The 21428-nt window shown below is 39.8% G+C and overlaps 1 protein-coding gene across 6 annotated transcripts in view; it reads right to left on the bottom strand.

Annotated features, from left to right (window-relative positions):
* The window catches only part of LOC138751912 (leucine-rich repeat-containing protein 4C-like), a 568103-nt gene that overhangs the window by 490411 nt on the left and 56264 nt on the right, over positions 1-21428 (bottom strand). For 4 of the 6 annotated variants that reach the window (XR_011350273.1, XR_011350270.1, XM_069914859.1 and 1 more), the window contains exon 1: positions 10052-10194. The exons of 1 other annotated variant lie outside the window; for it this stretch is intronic. The gene's annotated coding sequence lies outside the window, so the exon portion shown is untranslated. One more of the 6 variants, XM_069914868.1, reaches the window with a different exon arrangement.

Here is a 21428-nt window from a genome sequence, read left to right as displayed (position 1 = left end):
CCCAACATCATGAAGTGCATTTGCAAGCAAAATTAAATAAACGTTAGAAATCTGAACTCACAGCAGAGAATCCTGGATGGACAGAGAAAAACACAGAAGATAAGGAGCAGGAGTAGGTCATTCGACCCTTCGAGCCTGCTCCGCCATTCAACGAGATCATAGTTGATCTTAAAGTTTAGTACCCCATCCCCGCCTTCTCTCCGTAACCATTAATACCCTTATACTGAAGAAATAGATCTCATTCCCTCTTAAATAGATTTAATGAACCTGCCTCTACTGCCCTCTGTGGCAATGAATTCCACAGATTCACCACCCTCTGGGTCAAGAAATTCCTCCTCATCTCAGTCCTAAATGGTTTGCCTATTATCCTCGAACCATGGCCCTGGGTTCTGGATTTTCCCATCCTTGGAAACATCCCATCTACATCCATTCTGTCCAGTCCTGCCAGAATTTTATAGGTCTCTATGAGATCCCCTCTCAATCTTCTAAACTCCAGCGAGTACAATCCCAATTTGCGCAATCTTTCCTCATAAGTCATTCCTGCCATTCCAGGTATCAGCCTGGTGAATCGCCTCTGCACTCCCTCCATTGCAAGAACATCCTTCCTTAGATAAGGTGACCAAAACTGCACACAATACTCCAGGTGGGGTCTCACCAAGGCCCTGTATAGCTGCATTAAGGTATCCTTGTTCCTATACTCAAACCCTCTTGAAATGAAGGCCAACCTACCATTTGCCTTTTTAACCGCCTGCTGTACCTGCATGCTCACCTTCAGAGACTAGTGTACAAGTACCCCTAGGCCTCTCAGCACTTCCCCATCTCTATCAACATAGTCAGTCCATCAATTCAGGTGAGTGGTCACTGACTTTAAACAAATAAATTTTCACATTTTATTGTTACTATCTACCTTGATATTACATGCCAGGTCATTAAACTTCTTGGGTCTGGGCCCAAGATGGCGGCACTCAAGTTCAGCAGTGGCCTCCGGGGCTTGCAGATTCTGGGGAAGTAAATGACTGGCTCAGGGCACCAGAAAATGATGAAACCACCCCATCATTTGAGTAGGAGAAGCAGAAGAGATATGGGACAGTGACCACAATGGTGGACCACCGAGGGGCTCTGTGGCTGAAGAACACACAGGCGACGATTTGAGATGATGAACCCTCGCAGACTGCAGGCTTCTGGCGATTACAGTCAAAGGACTCACATCAAGCTGCAGACAGCTGAAGGCTCACTTGAGAGTGACTGAAGGGGCACCAAGTATTGAAAATGAGATGCGAGAGGTTGCCGAAGGTGATGAGAGTTTCCTGATTACGTCAGAGGTCTGGATCTGTAGCCTGGGTTACTAATGGTTTGGACTGAAGTCTGTGTGGCTGCACTGGAGGCAAATCCATGAACGTTCAGTGACTCTGAAGGGACTCTCCTTTGCTTCTCTTTCTCGAACTGTAAGGGGTGTTGGGCAATTTCTGCTGATGGCAAATCTTTGTCTCCCTTACAGTAGACTAAGGAAATTTTATGTCACACACATATATATATATATATATATATATATATATATAAGAATGTGGATGTGAGCATATGACAACTTAAATCCTTACTTCACCACTTGCATATCTAACCCACCACCCTTTATAAGTGATGGTTATCTCTCTTTGAAGAACTGCAACCATGATTATGATCAATACATGCTGGAACAAGAGCTCTGGGATTATTCTCTCTTCTTGCATACTATTACAAAAAAAATGACTCAATTAGCATTAAGTGGATCCATCATTAAACGAATATTGTGTAGAAACAATACTGGACTAAATTGATCGTGTTCCCTCTAAATCATTAATTTGATGCATTCTGATGGAGGTTTTACACAGCGTTACTTATGTTTTCTAAGATCAACAGATAACTGTAGTTTAATATGATAGATTAAAGATAAACAATGTTTGTCAATTATTGAGTTTATGAAAAGAATTCTTTTGTTGAAGGTTTCAATGGATTACAAAGGTCTGATTCCCATTGTTATCTAAGTTCAGGGCAAGCATATTAAGATAGAAAACACATTAAACAGGAATGACTCAAGAAATTTGCAGAGTCCGAAGGAAGGTTGAAACTGATGAAAGTCTTCTCTACCTTTTGGGATCAGTGTTTGGAATTAGTTTGAGACAAAAATGTGATTGACCATAAATGTCAATCCACAAATAATTTGTTGCTTGATGAAGCATCCTCCTGACTAAAGAAATATTCAATGTGACTTATGAATTAGTTGTGCATTAGATTTAGCCGGTAAATGAATATCAAAATACTCAAGACTGAGATGAAAAGATTTTCTTCTTTGTTTCATAGGGGCATCAAGAGTTATGAGGAACACACTAGAAAGTGGAGCTGAAGCCAAGAACCGATCTTATTGAATGACTTCGCAAACTCAAGGGGCTAGGAAGTTCCTGTTCCAATTTCTACGCCCCTTAATAATAAAATCCATTGCTTATATCTCTCCCAAAGCTATTTCTCTCTTCATCTGATGTAAGAATCTAACGTGCATAAAAGCAATTGCTCTGCACAATTTTTATTAATTCCAAAGCTTAATGAAATTTTGCTAATATCTTTCTATCAAGACAATATTCTCAAATTTGTTTATAATTTTTAATGATACAGCACAGTCGAAGACTCTACCACCCCAATTACACCCAATTAACCTACCATCTCAGTACATTTTGGAGGGTGTGAGGAAACCGGAGCAGCCGGAACATCCACACAGGTCATGGGGAGAATGCAAAAACTCCTTATACACAGTGCTGGAATCGAACCCAGGTCGCTGGTGCTGTAATAGTGTTGCACTAACTGCTCAGCTAACCATGTCACCCATATAAAGCTAAGAGGAGAATTTTTTTCTCCTTTATATTAACACACATCTGATAATAATGACAAGGGCTCTAATTAAATTTTTGGTTTCCTATTCATTTTTATGTTCTTTTATCACATACATCAAGAGAATACACCTCAGATTACAATCAGAATCTGGAAAGGAAAATTAAAGACTTGGATTTATAAAATCTCACAATGTGGCAACATCCACTAAAGTGAAAACACATATTTAAAATGGGGCCACCATTATAATAGAGAAATGCAGTAGCCAATGTGCATGGAAATAAGTACAAGATAATCCATTTAATTGTCATTTGAAAAATATCAGGCAGCACACAGACTAGGTATTTGCTCCCTATTTAATATTGTTCTGAATGGCTACACCACCAATGCTACTGCATTTCCACCCAACTGCATACATCAAGGCTTAGATAATCAAGTATCTGGATTAAGGTTAAAATTCACTGCTTATTTGGATTGAAGCTTGGAGTTCTACCACTGAGCCAATGCTCTCACCTTCAAAGGAAGCAGCAAGAGACTTAGTTAGCCAATCACCTGAGAACCACAAAATTAGTATTCACAAATCTATTAAATATCAGGCTACATTTTCATCTGAGTTGCAAAAACATAGTTTAATTTACTTACTTTAATGTTGACATACAGCATGGTAACAGCCCCTTCTAGCTCACGAGCCCGTGCCACCCAAATGCACCAATTAACCTACAACCCTCAAACATTTTGAAGGGTGGGAGGAAACCAGAACACCTGGAGGAGACCCACACAGACACGGGGAGAGCGTGCAAACTCATTACAGACACCGCTGGATTTGAACCCAGGTCGTTGGCACTGTAACAGCGGGCTGATTGCTATTCTTACTGTTTTGGATTTTATAATATAACGTCAAAGGCGGACACTCACACTTCATCTCTGAAATTCAATTTTTTAGGTTCATGTTTGGATCAAATCTGCATCAAGGTGTGAAGCTGCTAAGTGATACTGGCAAAATCCAAACAGAACAAGAAGGACCAGATTGTTTTTAAACGGCACTGCGGAGGCCTCTATCATCACATTACTGAAGACGGAAAGAAGATTGATAGCGTTGTTAATTAGCTGGATTGAATTTGTCCTGACTTTGTCAACAGGACATGCTTGGGTGATTTTACACATTATGAGATAAATATTGGCTTACTAACTGTATTTGGATAAAAGCAGAGATGATTTTGAGCAACAAGACTACAGGTGAGATATTATGTTGTTCAGCAAGCTCTGTTGCATCTCAGTGTTCTCAGATGTTTCTTGATAATTTATAGAATTGGCTGAAGATGCTGGGAATCTGTGTACAAAGCTGATTTGAATGATCTCTTTAACACTTCTGGGTGAAATGGAAGGTAAGGGCACATGGCAACACCTGATTTTTATGTTGTATCCCCTACTCTAAATTCTGCAATGAGAATACTATGTGCCTTGTGCAATGTATATGACTATGAACTCATTAATGTCCATACCACATCCAACAGATCTTTTATCAATTTCCCTTTAGCTCTCCTAAATTCCAGTGGATACAAGCTCTGTCCACCCAATCTTTTCAGCTAATGAGTCCAGTCTCCCTATGCATTTGCATCATACTCTAAATAAGGAAATCAGAACAGTTTTCAGTACTTTGGATACGTTTTGAGCAATGCCCTATACAATCTCTTTTTTTCTCTATTCAATTTCCTGACTAGTACATAACATTGTCAGCTTTCCTAATTATTTACCATAACTCTGATTATAATTATTTTAAATCCAATGAAAGATCACATACCATAATTTATTTGCTCTCTCCTCAATTCACTGCAGTCTGTCAATGGATTCCTTGCTTTCTTATCATCCAATGCCAAGATTTTTGTACTTATATGCAAATATTGCCATGCCTCATTCCATCTACATTTGGCCATCATCCACGATTGTCTGTGTGATGTCCTTCTGGCCAATAATAATCACTTTCCACTCAACTTCCAAGTTTTTCATTTTTCTCCTCTGCACCTCGACAATTCTATCTCAGCATTCTCAGGACTTTGTTCTTTTTCCTTTCAAAAACTAATAATATCCCAAATCTGCCCTCTTTCTGCACTTAACAGTGACTGTAATGTAATGAAAACTTTCTCAGTAAATGAGGAAATGCAACACCAGTTGATGCACGCTTGATTTTCATGCTTTTTTTTTTGCTGTGGAGATTCAACATGCTCCGTACTGAAAAACTACGGTTTAAAATATTTAAATTAAAATAATATTTGGCTTTTAGTGGATTATTTTCAAAGATGGTTAAATCATTGCAAATGTTTAATTTTGATTATTTTTTGTTTGTTCGTACGAGAGTAAAAAGAAAATATCTAATCAATTGTTTCTGCGTTTTCTTTCTCACTAAGATCTTCCTCTCTACTTCATTAAGATCTAAATTTAGAATATTTCAACTTAAAAAAATGAAAAGAGCAGAACACCATGTTGGGATTTCTTGATCTATTTTTGCTATAATCTAAGGTATTAGAATTAGTTGAAGGAAATAATCTAGTTTTGAGCTTGTAGAGCAAATTCATGTCTTCTTAAAATTCCAGGACCATGCAATCAATCTGCCTGCTGGTAAACTTATAAATCATCAATCTTGTGTGTCTTTTTTTTTAAATACAACATAAAATCACCTGAGAAATCTAAAAACTCAAGAGATTTGGATTAGTGGCAAGGCAGGAACTATTTTTGGTTTATTCAGACCACTGCAACAACCCAAGGTGGATAATTCATTAGCTGCTGCCTTACTGTTGTACTGTAATGGGGTTACAAAATGCATCCAATAGCAGATAATGGACAGCAGACAATCATTTTATCAGAGCAATGAACTAAAAAGGATAGAGATTTCAAAAAAAATGAAATAGTGATTTATTATTTAAAATCCAGTAGTGGATTAATCAACCTGAAATTAAAATAGATACACTCCGGTTCTGTTCAAGATTTGAAAGGTTAGCCTTTTTTTTTTAATTTGCTCTGCTGTTAATATTTGATGAAGTAATTCCAGTATCTTTATTTTTTATTTCTCCCTGAGTTGGTCCCACATGGTTTCTGTTTAACATGGCATGTAAATCTAGTGGAGTGTTAAATCAAATGCAAAAGAGCATCGAGTTGGACTCTCTGACCGGGGAAAATAACTTACCTGCAATTAATGCAATTATTTAGTCACTGTGAAATTGTAATTTGCAGGATTTAAACATTTAAAATTCATTTATTGGCACAGCAGTTCTCTGTCTTCAGAAAGGCTTGGGTTTTATTGATTATTACAGAACTTGCGTTTCACTTAGATACTGTAAACAGGGCCATCACCACTTCAGCTCAGCACCCTTTGGCCCTTTTTCAGAACTCTGGATCTAACCACATAATTATTGGCACACACTGTTGGAGTGGTACATTTTGGATAAACTGTTGAAATAAAAATTTCTGCACCGATTCAGGAAGCTTGAAGAAATCTTCTTGAGTAATTCAAAGAGCAGCAAAAGATTTGCCTGGGTTCTCATCTACTCAACCAACATCATTAAGGAAACAACATAATCTTTTTGCTGTTTATGCAAATTTGCAACATGCAATCTGAATTCCAGGTTTCTGAGGCCACCACAAAAAGTACACCAATAAAACCCCCTTAATCTGCATTTTGGGACACTTTGAGGACACAAGAGATGCTGCGTACAATTTGTTTTAGTTCTTACTTGATGGAGTGCAGGTGCACTATGAATTTACAATAGGTATAAGAAACTCGAAGATTATGGCTGGAGTTGATAGTGTATACTTTGACTAAATGCCAAGCGGTAAACAACATCAGCTGCAAGTAATCATTCACATTACAGGCCGATGAAAATTAAGATTTACTAATCTGCCATTTTAATGAGTCCTCACCTGCAGTAAAATAAATGTAGTGAGGCAGACCTATGCAATTTGCATGCACAATCAGATCACCATAGAAACTGAGTAGAGCATTAGAAACAAACACCTATCTCCAGAGAGAAGAGCAAGAATAATATTTGAAGGTCATTGTTCAGAATCAGAATCGAACAAGTCACGAAATTCGGTGTTTTGCGGCAGCATCAATAGTGAAACCATTCATGCTATAAGGCATCTTAAACAAAATAAACATAAAAAATAAAAATAATAGAGCACAAATAGTAAGGCAGCATCTTTGGTTCATTGATTATTCAGGAATCTGATGGCAATGGGGAAGAAGCTGTCCTCCCCTTTAGGCTCCTGTACCTGTTTTCAGTCTAAAAAGAACTCAACCTTGTCGCTGCACAAGTCAAAGAGGGGAGGAGAGGGGAAGGTGGGTCTAATGGTGGGATCTCGTAGTAGGTAGCGGAAATTGCAGAGGAGGATGCGTTGGATGCAAAGACCAGTGGGGTGATAGGCGAGGACAAGAGGAATCCTATCCTTGTGTGTGGGGGTGGATGGGGCCAGGACAGATGTACGGGTAATGGAGGATATGTGAGTGAATGCCAAGATGATGGTGATAGATGGAAAGCCACATTGTTTGAAGAAGGAGATCATCCCTGATAACCTGGCATGGAAGTCCTCATCCTGGGTGCAAATGTGACTGAGACGGAGGAATTGAGAGAATGGAATAGAATTCTTACAGGGGACAGGATGGGAAGAGGTGTAGTTGAGGTAGCTGTTGGAGTTGTTGGGCTTATAGCAGATGTCTGTCGAGAGTCTGTCTCCTGAGATGGAGGGAGGAAAGGGAGAGTGTTACTTGAGCAAAGGATGGACCAAGTGAATTTGAGATTGGGGTGGAAGTTGGCAGCAAATGTGGATGAAGTAAATGAGCTCATCATGGATACATGAGGCAGTATGAAAGTAGTCATCGATGTAGTGGAGGAAGAGCTGAGGGGCCTTGCCTGTATAGGCTTGTAACATGGATTACTCCATGTAGCCAACAAAAAGGCAGGCATAGCTGGGGCCCATGTGGGTACTCACGGCTACTCCTTTAACCTGGAGAAGATGGGATGAGTGAAAGGAGAAATTATTGAGGGTGAGGACTAGTTCAGTGGGGTAGAAAGTGTCGGGGAGGGGAGGAGATGGAGGGTAAGAAGGATGAGTTGAGTTGGGAAAGTCAGAGGGTGGAGAGAGAGAGGTCTGTGGGAATTTGTGACAGAGGTTCAGTCCTTTAGGTTGTAGGAAACCCGCGTCCGAGGCTCAATTCTGTAGGTCCCCAAGTTCAGGGTGAAAGTTCATGTCAGAGGCTCAATCCTGTAGATCGCCAGGTCTGAGACTGAGGCCCGTGTGTGAAGCCTGGTCCTGTGGTCCGGTGGGTTCACAGTGAAATTTCATATCGGAGGCTTGATCTTGTAGTTCACCAAGGCCAAGGAGGAGACTCGCATCAGGGGCTCCATCCTGAATGTGGTTTGTATCTTTGAATTTTTAATATTCTTCCCATCCAAATAATAGTCTGCCCTTTTTATTCCTTCTACTAAAGTGCTTGACCATACCCTTTCCAACATTGTATTTCATTTGCCAATTCTTTGCCTGGTCTCCTAATGTATTCATCTTTCTGTAGCCTTTCCATGTTTCCTCCTCTCGACCTGCCCCTCCACCTATCTTTGTATCATCAAAGTCGGGCTAAAGCCAAATACATTGATTATAAATCTTTGCTACCTGTGGACACTGTGGGACCTGCTGAGTTTCTCCAACACGTTTGTGTTTTGCATGAAACCCCTGTGAAGAGTGGACAATATGTTGCGATCTACACATTCATGCAGATCTGAACATGTTGAATCTATGCAAAGAAATGTCATCAGTTTGGTGCACTGGCATTTTGGGGCAAGCTCCTTTCCGTTATCAATATGGCATGTGAATATGGGTTTTAAATTTGTAAACTACTCTGAAACACCTCTTGCTGAACTTAATCTGACCAAAGGGCATTCATTAGTGTACATTGGAGGGCTACTGTAAGACCATAAGATATAGGAGCCGAAATAGGCTATTCAGCCCATTGAGTCTGCCCTGCCATTTAAGCATGAGCTGATCCATTTTTCCCATTCAGCCCCACTGCCTGGCTTTCTCCCCATACCCTTTGATGCCCTGGCTAATTAAGAACCTATCAATCTCTGCCTTAAGTACACCCAATGACCTGGCCTCCATAACCGTCTGTGGCAACACAGATTTACCACCCTCTGGCAAAAGAACTTCCTCCTCATATCTATTCTAATTAGAAACCTTTCAATCCTGGCTGTGCCCTCTTGTCTAAAACTTTCCCACCATCTACTCTGTCCATGCCTTTCAACATTCAATTTTTTTTTTTTTTTTAAAACATTCAAAATTTTTCAATGAGATCTCCCCCCATTCTCCTAAATTACAATGAGTACAAGCCAAGAGCTATCAAATGCTCCTCATATGATAACCCTTACATTCCTGAAATCATCTATTGTCAGCACATCCTTTCTTAAATGAGGAGCCCAAAATTGTTCACAATACTCCATGAGGTCTTACCAATACCTTATAAAGCTTCAACAGCACATCCCTGCCCTTGTATTCTATTCCTCTTGAAATGAATGCTAGCATCTTCACCTCCATCTCAACATGAAAGTTTACCTTCAGGCACACCTGCACAAAGATTCCCAAGTCCCTTTGTATCGGAATAATTTTAATTTTTTCCTCATTTGAAAAATAGTCTGCTTATTTTTTTTCTACCAAAGTGCATGACCATACAATTTCCAACATTATATTTTATTTGCAACTTCTCTGCTGATTCTCCTCATCTAAGTACTTGTGCAGCCTCCCTGTTTCCTCAGCACTAACTGCTCCTCCACCTACCCTTGTATCATCTTGACCATAAGGATTAATTCCATCATCCAAATTATTAAAATACAACATAAAAAGAGGCTCCAATACTGACCCCAGTGGAACACCACTAGCAACTGGAAGCCAACGAGAATATGATCTCAGTATTCTACTCTCTGGTTCCTGCCAATCAGCCAAAGCTCTACACATGCCAGTATGTTTCCTGTTATACCATGGGCTCTAATCCTGTTAAGTAGCCTGACAAGCAGCACCTTGACAAAGGCCTGTTGAAAATTCAAATATACAACATCCACCTCATCTCCCTTATCTAGCCTGCTACAAAGAATTCCAATAGATTGGTCAAGCAATATTTTCCCTGAGGGAAATCATACTGACTTTGGCCTACCTCGTCATGTGCCTCATGTACTCTGCAACGTCATCCTTGGCAATGAACTCCAACATATTCTTAATTTCTATAATTTATCTTCTACGGTCTCCCTCCCTTCTTGAATACTGCCACGACATTTCTGATTTTCCAGTCCTCTGGGACCATACCTGAATCTGACGATTCCCAGAAAGATCTTTACCAATGTCTCCATAATCTCTCCCGCTAATTCCGATCGTCACAATATATACATGACATCATAAACAACCCTAAAATTCTTTTTTTTTGTGGGTGAGATAGAATTAGTGGTAGTGCAAAAAATACTGTACATAGCTTATACATGTAAGCAAATGAAGAGCTGTAAACAGAAAATGAATTTAAACAAACTGACTGTGCAATACAGAGAGAATTTTAAACAAACAATGAAGTGCAAAGTAAGAGTCTTAAATAAGTCTCTGATTGAGTTTGTTGTTGAGGAGTCTGATGGTGGAGGAGTAGCAGCTGTTCCCAAACCTGGTGGTGCAAGTCTTGTGGCACTGAGACCTCTTTCCTGATGGCAGCAGCAGTGAGAATAGAGGGTTTCCTAGGTGGTGTGGATCCTTGATGATTGCTGCTGTTCTCCAAAGGCAGCATTCCCTGTAGATGTTCTCGACAGTGGGGAGGGATAGCCTGTGGATCTTGGGCTGTGTCCATTGTCTTTTGAAAGACTTACACTCAAGAGTATTGGTGTCCCAACACCAGACTGTGATGCAGCTGGTCAGTACACTTTCTACACACATCTGTAGAAATATGCGAGGGTTTCTGGTGTCACACCAAACTCCTGAGGACATAGAGGCACTGACGTGCTTTCTTCACAATGCCATTTGCATTGGGTCCAGGAGAGATCCTCTGAGATAGTGACTCCCAAGAACTACATAAGAAGAAACAGAAAGTGCTTCTTTCAGAACCCGACATATAACCCATCTGGGTTTGGAAGACTTATCCCCTCTTACACCTTCCAGCTTTTTCAGCACCTTTTCCTTTGAAATAGTAACTACACTCAGTTCTAATTCATGATACCCTTTCAACATCTGGTACACCACGTGTCTTCCACAGTGAAGATGCATTTAGTTCCTCTGCTATCTCCTTGATTCATTATTATTTGTCCAGTGTATTTTTCAAATTGTCCTGTATCTACTCTCACTTCTCTTTGACTCTTTATAATACTTGAAGAAACTTTTTGTATCTTTGATATTTTATTTGAGAGCCTACTTTCATCTTCATCTTTTCCTCCTTATAGTTTTTTTTGACACCTTTTACATTTTTTAAAAACTTCCCAATCCTCTATCTTCCCACTAATTTTTACTTACGGTATTTGTATGGCTTTTCTTTTACTTTTATGTTGGCCTTGTCGGTTATGATATTTTTCCATTGGAATAGTTCCTCTTTTTTTTAATGTATTTGTACTTCACCTTCCTAATTTCTTGTAGAAACTCCATTGTTGCTCTGCCATCTTCCCCTCTAAAGTCCACTTCCAATCGACTTTTGCTAGTTCCTCTCTCATGCCATTATAATTCCCTCTACTCCAGTGAAATACCAACACATCTAACTTTAATTTCTCCTGGTTAAATCTCAAGCTGAACTCAATCATACTGTGATCACTGCCCCCGAATGGTTCCTTTAATCTATGATTTTTAAGCACCTCTAGTTCATTACATAACACCTAATCCAGTACAGCTGATCCCCTTGTGGGCTCATCAACAAGCTGCTCTGAAAGCTACAAAAGCTTTCGACAAATTTTCTCTTTTGAGATCCAGTCACAACCTGGTTTTCCCAATCTACTTACATGTTCAAATCCCTCATGACTACCATAACATTGTTCTTTTGACACGCCATTCCTATTTGCTGTTGTGATTTGTTATCCACACTCTGGCTACTGGTTGAAAGTCTGCATGTAATTACCAACAATGTCTTTTTTTACCCTTAATTCAACCCACAATGATACTACATTGGACTAGAAGTAAAAATGGGAGGAGTGACTATGGGTTAGATAAAATGAAATCAGAAATTAATGGGAATAGTCAGCCGGTGCTAGGCATGAAAAGTAAAATAAATAACAAGTTGATAACTTTTCTTTTCACCATTTCATTGATTGCCTTTCCCAAAACTTATTTTTTTAAATGCACAAAATAGCTGGGAAAAAAAAAAACTTCAGTGTCACAGCATCCATGGGACTCTGCAGGACCTGCTGAGATTCTCCAGCAATTTTGAGCATTTGCTACAATCACATCATCTGCAGACTTTCTTGTTTCACATGCTTTTTAAAAATTGATTTTCTATTAGATTCACAACTGAAAGAGCTAGTTTTGTCAAAAAAATTCAATGTTACTTTTTTTTAAATCAGCCACTGATTTCATATTCTAATTAGAAGTGTTTTATCGTGACATATTCCAAGCATTCCCGGTTTCTTTTCAGTGGGAAAATTACAGTGCTTCAATTTGCAAGGGCTTGCATATCATCTTGCTATTCATCTCCCCAGGATGCAGCATTGCTCATGGAGTCATAGAGACAGACCCATCAGCTCATTGAGTCCACTCCAACGATCAAACACCCATTGATACTAATTCTACAATAATGCTATTTCATTCTGCCCTCATCTCTAACGACTCCTCTGAGATTCTACCATTCACCCACACACTTGAAGCAACAAAAAAATGGTCAACTAACATACCACCCTGCACGACTTTGGCATGTGAGAGGAAACCAGAGCACCTGGGTGAAAGCACACATGGTCAATGATCACAGGAATAACATGCAAACTCCACATGGACTGAATTCAGCATTGAACCCAGATCTCTGCACCATGAGAAAATGGCTCTCTCAGCTGTGGCACTGTACATTCAAACTGTAGTCAATACCTGGTAATTCTACTGTAATTGTACGGTAAAGTCCAAAAATCCAGATGCTAGAATACTGAACTCTCAATTTTTTTTTAAATTTAATGGATTTTTGTGTGTGTGCTTGTGTAAGTGCCCCAGATGCATAGCGACAACAAGTGACCATGAAAGTATGTCATTATGAAAAGATTAATATGTGTAAAATCTGCTTTCATTTGTATACTATATTTTTCTTTTACAATGTTCATTTTTAAGATAATTTCGAGCATTACACATTTTTTGTAATGAAAAAAATTGTTTACAATTTTGTCAATTGTTGACTTTATTTTTCTTTAAACTTCCTTGTTTTGATAAATGAAGTGTGCTGTATTTGCTAATGAATAAACTATCAAAATATACCTGATCATCTCTTATTTATTCCTCCTTAAATTTGAATTTTAAAAGTACTGCCCAAGATTCCAGAAAATCCTGATTGATCCAATCCCAGGTCAGTCCAGATTTTAGGACTTCTACTGCAGTAGAAGTCCTAAAATCTTATTGTATTCACTGATGGACTTTGGAGATTCTATGCAGTGACCCTGGAGACTTACTGAAAGCAGTCTTTATATACTTCAAATCACAAACTTATCCCTCGGAGAGCAGAACTCTTTGGGAAGTCCCATAGTCTATCCACAAACTAAAGGATCAAACGTTGATTAATCAAGTCAGCCACAATTTACCTGGCATGATAGCATTACTTTTCCTAGCACCATAAAGAACTCCTTTATGGACCCATCACCCACCTTCCCCATCCTATCCATTGGCCACATCCCTTCCCTTCTCTCTCATCACTCAGTGGTCCAGAGGTGAGAAAGTTGTCAGTGGGGTTTGGATTGGTGCAGTTTTCCCACCCAGTGGAAGAGTTTCCACTTTCTCACTGGTAAGCCAGCATTGGAAACCTCACAATTAGCTCAATCACTTTTCAACTTTAGAATTAGGTAAATATGGTATTTACTGCAGTACCTGATGTTTGGAGGTTCAAATACTGTGGCCCAACAAGGAGAGGACATGGTAAATAGACGAGAGGCTAGTTTCCTACTGCAGAGGAGACCTTCACTTGGGACAATTGTGATCATCATCTAAAAATGAGTGCTTGGCTTAGAAATGAAAAGTAGGGAGTGCTAGGAACCTGGAACTATCATGTCCAAACTTCTTTCGAGATCAAGTCAATCAAAAATTGTAAATCTAAAATTGCTGCATTTTTGTTAAATTACGGGGTAAAAGTGGACAGAGAGATAGAATCATGCATCAATTATAATCTCCCTGGTTGGCAGAAGAGGTTCAAGAGAACATCTAACATTCACTTATTCCAATGTCACAATTTCTTCTGGATTGGTGAGAAACAGTTTCAAGCTCATATGCTACATCATAGATAACCTCGTGACCAGCTTCGGAGTTTACATCAGGAGAGAAAAGTGGGTCAGTTTATACCATCTACACTTTCTTGAGCCTTCAAACTAATGTAAAGCAGCAATGACACATCACATTTCTTATATTTTCCCCCAACTGTGCAGTTTGAGTGAATAAAGGCAGAGAGCTCGAGGAAAAAGGAATAAAAAGAGAATAAACATGAATTTAGTCACATCTTCACCATGGTAACACTGCTTTGACTCATCCTCAATATGGCATGAGCAGACTTGTCAGGGCTCAGATTTATGGCAATGAGTTGAAGCTGTTCAAGTCATTCTCACATTCATACGCCCACCATGTGTTTGCTATTGCGAACTGAATAAAATTTCATTTTGGCTAAGTTTGAAGTTTAAACGGCAAGTAGACAGCTATGGAAAGCACAAGGTCGAGGACCAAACATTATCCAGAGTTGTTGTCTATTTTGCATCTGAAACTCTTCTCGTGATTCTAATAAGCAACAAAGATTCAATATTTTGTTTGACAGGTATATTTTAGCATAAGATGTACACCATAAAAGATGTCTGTCATTTGTACAATGACTGAATAGATCTAACCCATATCTTAAAATTTCTTCTGGTGATTCCCCTCTTGCTCCCCAACCAGATGAACCAGGGTCACTTGGTATGGTGGTTGCAGAACCTGGGAGATATTAAATCAGCTACGCTGATGTGTCAGTAAGCATAAAGTGGTATACTGCTGAGGCATTAGCCCCAGAATACCATGAAAGCCTTTAGTAGAAGGCATGGCTTCAACACCAGCTTTTTCTCCTTTATTACCCTTAGGTTTTTTTTAAACTTTGATATTCAGAGAGTTATTAAATGTGATGAAAATTGAGATTGCACAGAACCAGATCCCAGAAAAAAAGAGCATTGCAACTGGATCCTCTGTGTCACATAGTGATTAATATTCTGGCACTAACAGTTAGCAAGACCTTAATATGAAACAAATCTGCATTTTTCTGGGATTTGCAAAACAGCCACATAACCAATTCCCTTGGGACTCACTGATCATGTGCAGCATCATATATCTTATTGTGCTCGATATTCATAGTAGCCTTGCACACAAAATAAACAAAAAGTAAAAGCAGAAACAAATGGCAGAATGCCTTCCGATTAAAATTTGGAGTGCATTTTATTTTCCTCTCCCCGTCAGAAATGAACTGCTTGTGAATTTGTACTGGATGCAGTAATGTTTTGGTTGATCATTTAATCTAATACACAAACTCCTAAGTTGATAACCTGTACCCAAAGCAAGAAACTGAATTGATTTGGAAAGAATTATTGCTGCAGTTAAATAATGTTAGAGCTAGATTTGGGCATTATTGATTCTTATGAAGTACATTAGTCATTAAATCATACTTTGTACAAATAATGACAGCAAAACAATGACCATGCTGTTCTCTTCAGTTGATGCAACCATGTATCAGACAATTCTACTGACATTGCTTAGCATTTAAAATGCTTCGTCTGTCTGCAAATAGTACAGAAAAATCATTCAACATATGGATAATATGGAAACTTTCAAGCATGTATAGTGAACGTGCATTTTATTTGCAGATGCGCTTTAGATTTTTTTTCTGTTGACTCATGGGCAATTTGCCTTTTATAAAAGATGCATTGACATGATTTTTAACCAGTTCCCATTGGAACCACCTGAGCAACATGTGAACTTGCCATTAAGAAGAAAATTTGAGTGATCAGATAATACCTGCTATTGTATCTAGAGCATAACTTGCCTGTGTGTGTGTGTGTGTGGGGGTGGGGAGGGACTTTCCACTTGCCAATGCTTTAAGAATCTCAGTGTTATTTTGAACAAAGCAGTCAACTGGAGAGGCATATCATCTATAGGTTTAAGCACGCACTCACTCCACCACTGGTACACAGTGGCAGTGATGTAAATGTATATATATATACACACACACACACACACAGACACATATATATATATATATATATATATATATAATACATATTTCTTGAAGGGCTCTGGCCCAAAATGTCGGCGATATATCTTTGTCTCCTATAGATGCTGAAAAGACCAGCCGAGTTCCTCCAGCATTTCGGTTGTTTTTACTTGATCTCTGAAATGACTGACCAGAAGAGGTAGTAGAGGCAGGAACAATAACAACATTTAAGGGGCATTCTGGATAAGGTGACATTTGTTACGGTTTTGTGCTGCTAAAGTACTTGTCATGAAATTAATTCTATCGCCGACGTTTTGGGCCGGAGCCCTTCAAGAAATAAGCCAGAAGCAGGAAACCACAGAAAGTCTCAGAATTCAGACAATGCTGGCTTGGGGAGGAATCCAGACCAACCTGAAGGCATTAATTGGCTATGATAAGGGACGAGGTAAGAATTTATCATGTTTGTATGAAAGAAGACAGGAGGAGAGATGGAGATAGGGAAAGATGGGGATGGGGGAATGTTTAATGAAAGCCAGAGTAGTCAATATTAATGCCATCCAGCTGGAGGGTGCCCAGTCGGAAGATGAGGTGTTGTTACTCCAATTTGTGGGTAGTGTCAGTCTTGAAGTGCATGAGACTATGGACAGACATGTTAGCAAGGGAATGGGATGGAGATCAGAGATCAACAAAAGTTTATGTGAAAAATCTATCTCTAAGATTCCCTTTTATCTTCCTCCCTCGCACCTTGAACATACATCCCACAACTACCTGCACTACTCGTCCTCACATCCTGTCCTCTGCAAGGACTCCATCCCCTTTTCTCAATTTCTCTATCTCCACCGCATCTGCTCCCAAGATGAGGTCTTCCAGTCCAGAGCCTCTGAAATGTCTACCTTCTTCCATAGATGTGGCTTCCCCTCCACCACTATTAACTTGGCCCTCACCTCCATCTCCTCCATTTCCCACTCATCTGCTCTACCCCCCCGCCCCAAGAAACAAAAAACACAGAATCCCCCTCATCCTCACCTACCACCCCATCAGCCTCCGTATCCAACACATTATCTGTCAGAATTTCCAGCACTTACTAAAGGACTCCACCATTAGACATATTTTTCCTTCTCCCCCTGTCAGCCTTCCATAGGGATCACTCCCTCCGTGACTCCCTTGTGCACTCTTCCCAACCATCAACCCCCGTCCCCCACCGGCACCTTCCACTATGGACATTTGAGGTGTAATACCTACACCCACACTTCCTCCCTCACCACAGACCGAGGTCCCAAACAGACCTTTCAGGTGCAGCAACACTTCACCTGTACCTCCAAAGAACTCATTTACTGCATCCGGTGCACCCTCGGTGGCCTTCTCTCCATACGAGAGACCAGTCGCAGATTAGGACATCGCTTCGCCCAGCACCTCCTCTCCATCTGCCACAAAAGTGACCTCCCCGTACCCAAACATTTCAATTCTGAGTCACACTCTCAAGCTCACATAGCCTTTCCCACCCCACCCTGACCACCTGCAGATTGGAGGAACAACACTTCATTTTTCGTTTGGACACCCTCCAACCCCAGAGCATGAACATTGTGTTCACTGCATTCCACAAATAAGCTTGCTTTTTCCCCCTCCTCACCTTTAACTGTTATTCCAGTTCCTATTTCCTTTCTCTCTCCACCTAGCCTAGCCCCCCCCCCATCGCGGTGTCCCCCTCTTCACCTATCATCTCCCACATTCACCACCCCCCTCCCCCCTTTTGTTCAAACATATTGTTCCCCCACACCTTGATGAAGGGCTCTGCACCTTTGCTACATAACGACACTGTTTGATCTGCTAGGTTTCTCCAGCATTTGTGTGTGTTTTTCGCACTTAATCACGGTGTCAACAAAATCTTGTGTTTTACCTCTGTCCTCTAGTTTTAGTCAGTCTTGTTCATCTAATCTACCTACTCCTATCATAATTTTATTTACCTCAAGCAAGTCAAATCTTAATATTCTCTGCTCCAAAGAAAACAAACACCTCTGCCACGCTTTTTACATGCCAGCATAACATTAGCTATCACCCATTTGTCTGCTAACTCAGTTGTGATTAACGAAGATCGAAAAATCTCCAGCAGTGTCCTTACAATCTCCTTTCTCATGTTCCATTATATTGCAGGTTACATCTGGTCAGCCACCCCCCCCCCCCCCCCCTTACCCTTTTATTCAGACACTTGCTGACATTTTTCCATACCTTGATGTGGAGCTCAAGCCAGAAATGTCAGTTATTTATTTTTATCTTTGCTGTTGACCTGCTGAGTTTCTTCCAGCATCGTGTTCCTACTTCAACTACGAAGTCTGCAGACTTTTGCGTTTCACTTGAAAATTCACATGAAAATTAATTTTTGATTCCAAGATCCACAACAATTTCAGTTTTTCTCGCCCGAGGTATAGAGGCAAAATGCACGATCTGCATCTGACAGCTTTTTCAAATAAACTCAAAACAATGCAACGAACTTGTCATTCACCATCCTTTTCTCTTCCTGTCTTTAAGTAAATCATGTTGAGCTGTCTGGCAAACAAAAAAATCTACAATATGACATATGCATTTTGTCCTCATGCTGAATTACACACTTATTTATGCGTCTGACAGTAATTATATCTATTTAGACAGTGAAAGATCCTTTGATCCAGTGAGTCATCTCCCCTTATCTCCCTGCACCCTATTGCCTCTAATGGGATCAACTCCTGTATGATTCTTTCTGCTATAACCACACAAGTGGCATATACAGTGGCCATTAAATGGCATGGGGTTGGAGCAACCTGCAGAGATCCACATCATCACACAAAGCATATGCAAACTACACATGGCCAGCATTCAACTTCAGGATCAAATAAAGATCCCCAGAGCTTTTTGCCTCCAATGCATCACCTTAATTGAAACAAATTAAGCCCTGAATTAAGGAACCTGTTATGGGGCAGCGTGGTAGGTGTAGCAGATAGTGCAATACCTTTCCAGCGCCAGTGATCGGGACTGGGGTTCAAATCTCACAATGTCTGTAAGGAGTTTGTAGGTTCCCCCCCTGTGTCTGCGTGGGTTTTCCCCAGGGGCTCCAGTTTCCTCCCACCATTGGAAAGATCACCTGCACAGTGGTGCATGGTGCTTTGAGCTGTACTAACTACCTTCAGATCCTGAGCAGAACAACTCCCATTCCATGCTTTGATACACCCAGCAAGTCTACTATAAATGGTGCACCTGCTGAAGTTGTTGAGAGACAAGGGAAAGATGCAAAATTTCCTTAGCTTTCTTAGAAGCATTGATGCACTTTCTTGCACATTTATTTGTCCCAGATCCAGTCATGGGAGATATATATTCCAAAGGGCTTAAAGTTATCTACTCTTTCAACTTTAGCACCATTAATATGGACAAAGGTGTGGATTCTGCCCCCTGTCTTGAAGTCAACAATCATATCCATCGTCTTATTGACATTGAGAGAGGGGTTGTCATCTTGGCACTGTGCCCAAAATGAACTGATAATTTATGCATTTGGCCTTGATGAATACTTTTGAATGACAACCTGTAGCATCTCCTCTGCAAATATAACCAAAATTCACAATTACAAGAAAATTAGGTTGTATTGTAATTTGTGTTAATCTAAGATTCCTTTTAAGAAAAGGTTTGTTTCACTTTTGGGTTTAGGGTCTCATTAACCCAGTCTTTAACTATTGACATTTCATTTAAAGGTAACCCTTTTCTTTTGTTTAATATACAGTATGTCCTTCACCCTTCTCTTAACCCATTGCTTTCCTTTAATGCATTTCTCTTTGTGCTGACTTGACATTTAATTGACCCTCTTAAATCCATACTTCTTCCGCAGTCAATTTGGTGTGATTGGGTGGCAGAGACTCATGGGCCAAAATGGCCTGTATGTCAAATTTTGAATTCAATTCAAATTTAATTTAGTTGTGCTATTTATTTCATAATTCTTCTTTTATCCCCAAAGATGACCTGTTGCAATAAATTATGGTCTAGTGTGATCTCAGGATTCCTCTTTTGAATCATAACTTTACTGCTAGCAGAAGCATCCTGCACTTGTCAGTGATATTCTAAACTTTTCCAGTTCCACCAATGCTTACCTCAAGTTCAAGACCAACCCAAGCCAAAATAGTGGGGATCTATCCAGTTTTCAGATGGTGCTACAATGAATGTCATGACAAGGGTTGGGCAGAATGAAAAAAAATGTTCACAAACAACAGGATAATAAAGACGAACAGGTGAACAAATTAAGCAGGTTTATTTTTAGATGGATAGAATTGATGTACACAAAAGTAGTGCTGAACCTGTTGGACTACTACATCCAGTTCTGATCACCCAATGAGAAAAAAATATATAGAAGTGCTCAGGAAAATGCAGATTTACAGGTTCTGGAAATGAGAGGATACACATCCAAACAAAAGATGATCAAACACTGCAGTGAAATGATCCACTGACTTCTTTTTTTTTTCTTTTGAGGAAAGAAAGCTGAAGTGTAATGTCATTGAGATCATTTTACCATGAGTTGTTTGATAAGAATGTTTCCAATTGTGGGTTAGAACATAACTAGAAGCCATCATGATAACTAAGCCATTCAAGTGTGAATTCAAACAAACTTCATTATTCAAAGAAATTGCAGAACCTTTTACTTCATGTGAAATTGGATATCTGCAACTTAAGGTGAGAGGACAAATGGATGCAAACACTTGTGAAGCACGGGAAGAACATCCATTGCTTTGAAGCTTGGTCTGGACATTCACTGCAACAGAACTTCCCCCAGCTGTCTCAGAACTCACCATACCACTGAATCCAGGAAGGGATGTTGAGAGAGTGGGTCTGGACCAGCGTAACCCCCTACTCATCCAAATCCATACATGTACATGGTGTTCCTTTCTGAGGAGTGGGGTATCCTCATATCAAACGCCACAAACTGGCTGAAAGGAACCATCATCATCCAATGGGCTGGATAGCCAGATGAGAAACCGTCCAAAAATTTGAATGGTTATGTTCAGGTGACAGTCACTTTTGCATTTTGAAATGATTTCATGGCAAAGGAACAAATTAATGGGTGTCAATATAAATTAAAAAATCAAAAGTGTTCCATTGGAATATAAATAGATAGATGAATGGAGATTTTTAAGGACAAAAATAGGATTCTGAGGGC

This window comes from Narcine bancroftii, chromosome 1 (genome assembly GCF_036971445.1).
Source record: "Narcine bancroftii isolate sNarBan1 chromosome 1, sNarBan1.hap1, whole genome shotgun sequence".
NCBI classification, from domain to species: Eukaryota; Metazoa; Chordata; class Chondrichthyes; order Torpediniformes; family Narcinidae; genus Narcine; species Narcine bancroftii.
This window is presented reverse-complemented; position numbering and strand designations above follow the sequence as displayed.